Genomic DNA, 3,015 nt, shown 5'->3' with positions numbered 1-3,015 from the left:
GACAGTCCCCCACCCCCCCAAGCCTCAGTTCCCCGTCTGAACAATGATCTCTTTCGGGTCCAGGCAGGGTCCCTGGATCAATCTAGGTTCCTGAGCCCTGATGTTCCTTTCTGGACCTCAGCCTCTCCATCTGTCAAATGGGTTAATGGCAACTCGACTAACCTCTGGGGGTCAGTCACTCCGGGTGAGCACTGGGGGCTTCTGGGGGTGCTGGGCGGCTTTGGGACATCCGGGGTCAGGGCAGGGGCCTGTGCGGCAGCTCCGGGCAGAGTGCTGGCCCCTGCGGGCCCCTTTTCTCGCCTTCGTGGTGGGGAGGTAAGCGCGGAGCCCCGACCCAGCTGCCGGGAGGCCCCCGGGGTTGGAGGCCTGTGTTGGCCTCAGACACCAAGTGACTTCGGGCGATTTCAGGTCGGCCGCGCTGACGCCCGCCCGAGCCGCAGCCGAATGCGGGCCCCGCCCGGGCACACCCTTGAATGTTTAACCGCCCAAAAGATGTGTGAAGCGTCCTGCTGGAAAGATGGGGTCTCTCTGGATCCGCGCCCCCGGCCACCCCACCCCGGTGTTCGCGGTCAGCCCCCGCCACACACACACACACCCCGCCACCACCCTCCCGCCCCAGGGCTTTCCACGTCCCTGTGTCCGCGAAGACCCGAGGGCCCTGCGCCGTCCACACGGATGTGCGCCCCCTGGTGGGGGACCTGCGCTCTGTGCACCCCGTGGACGCCTGCCGCGAACATGGGAGGGAAGATGCCCCGTCCCCCGCCCAGGCGGTCGCAGCTTTGTGCCCCTCTCGTCGTCAAAAAGCAGGGTCTCCGGGGAAATTTGCTCAGTCTCGCGTGCAAACCGGAGGGGGGGGTGGAAGTGTTCCCACATCAAGAGGCTTTTGCGTTTCTCCGCTGTAAAGCGAGAACGGTCTGTTTACAGCCTCTACCCTAACGAACGACCGGACTGTTGTTATTGGCTTTAGGCACTGTTTATAGGTGAGATTTATTGTCATGTGTTATTATATATTGTGAAGTATACGTGTTGTAAATATGTAAATAGTGACTTATGTGTTATTTCAGTAACATTTTATTTAGGTTAGTAAACTATAATATATAGTATATAATCATATTCATGTTTATATATTATTTTATTATTTTTTTAAATGTTTTTATTTATTTCTGAGAGAGAGCGAGCAGGGGAGGGACAGAGAGAAAGGGAGACACAGAACCCGAAACAGGCTCCAGGCTCTGAGCTGTCAGCACAGAGCCCGACACGGGGCTCGAACCCACGAACCGTGAGATCATGACCTGAGCCGAAGCCGGACGCTTGACCGACTGAGCCCCCAGGCGCCCCGGGAGTCATTTATTAGGGTCACGGCCACAGGGCCAAGGTCAGGGAGGCCCGCTGGTGTGCCGGGCACATGAAGGGCCAAGGGTACAGGCGCAGCGTGGGAGGTGGGGTGGCTGATGGTCAGAGCTGGGCCTCAGGGGAGGTCACAGCACCGCAGGCTTGTCCCCTCTGATGGGGAGCTGAGAACAGAACCTAGTGTGGGAAGAGACCATTCCAGGGGAGACATCAGGGCTCCTGCCACAAGGCCCCAGGGGGAAAGAGAGCGTGCCCTGTGCCAGGCTGTTACAGACAAGCCCCGCCCCCCATCTCCCTGGATGGGTAGCAGGAAAGTCAGGCCGGCTCCCTTGCCTGACCCCACCTCAGAACTACTGACCTGGCAGCTGCTCTGACAACCTGAGCCTTTCCCCTGCAACCCACAAATCTTGTTCCAACCCCAGGCCCTTTGCACATGCTATTCCCCGTCTCTGCATGCTTTCCCCCCTGCCCTTTTCCTGATTAACTCATACTTGAAGTTTGGGTCCCAGATGCCTCCAGGAATTTCCTGATGTGTGTGTCCTGGGTCAGGCGCCATGCCCCCAAAGGCAGTTACAACATCCTGTGCACACCTTTCTTTTTTTCTTTTTTATTGTTTGTTTCTTTGGTACCCGGGTGGAACACAAACCCACAGTCCCTGGCTCAGGGGTGAAGCAGAGACACCCCCATCTTCATGTGTGTCTGGCTCCCCCGCCCACGGGGTCTGGCAGGGCCACAGGGGCGGGCCCTACTCTGTCTCGTTCCTCGCTGTCTCCAGCCCCACCGACGGGGCTTGGCACGTGGTGTTTCATAAATGCTGTTTCCCATACTGTTAACATGCTCAAATATTTGAGACCTGGAATTCCAATTCCATGCTCGACCCTGGGGCCTCACCCTGGCTGTCCCCCACCCTGCCACCGGCTTCTACTTGGCCTCCGGGGGGCAGTGGTGAGGTGTCACAGCCCAGCAGCCGGGGAAACTGAGTCAGGAGGGGGAAGAACTGGGCCCAGCCGGGGCCAGCACAGCAGCCACAGGAACTGGGGTCCCTACAGTGACTTGGGTTCAGATCCCAGCTGGGGCAGTAACGGCCGTGCGGTCCCGGCCGAGTCCCTTTACCCTGCACCACGGTTCCTCCGGCGCAGAAGTGAGCAATCAGTCGGTTCCGAACCCGAGTCAGCTGCTCACGGCTCGGAAATCAATCCTCCAGAGACCAGGGGCGGCGGCGAAGGGCAGGGCCTTCAGGAAGCGGTGGCCTGGGGACACAGTGGACAGACGTCCCAGAGGCCTCCTTCTCATCCAGGCGAAGGCGGCTGCGAGCGGGGGCCCCGAGGGCAGCGGTCGGTCAGCGGGACCCTGGCCCCACCAGCGGGCGTCTGAAGCGGCTTCTCCAAATGCCGTCACGCCTGATCTTCGGGGAGTCGGGCCTTCAGGCCGCACCGGCGTCTGCACGCCCCGGGGGCAGGGGGTTAGTTCCGCAGAGCCAGCGCTTCGGGCAGCAAGCAGGACGCTGGGCGCAAGTCAGCCCCTAAGCCCCTCGGGAGCGCTGACGGGCCCACAGAGGTGGTCCTGAGGGTAAACCAAGGCAGGGAAGGCGCAGGGCCTGCTCGGGAAAGGCAGGTAAAACCCGGGAATGCTTCTCGCATGACAAGTGGCAGGAAATGTGAAGAT

The sequence above is a fragment of the Crocuta crocuta genome, unplaced genomic scaffold (assembly GCF_008692635.1).
Source record: "Crocuta crocuta isolate KB4526 unplaced genomic scaffold, BGI_CrCroc_1.0 scaffold443, whole genome shotgun sequence".
NCBI classification, from domain to species: Eukaryota; Metazoa; Chordata; class Mammalia; order Carnivora; family Hyaenidae; genus Crocuta; species Crocuta crocuta.
The sequence above is the reverse complement of the archived record's forward strand: the minus strand, read 5'-3'. Positions refer to the sequence as shown.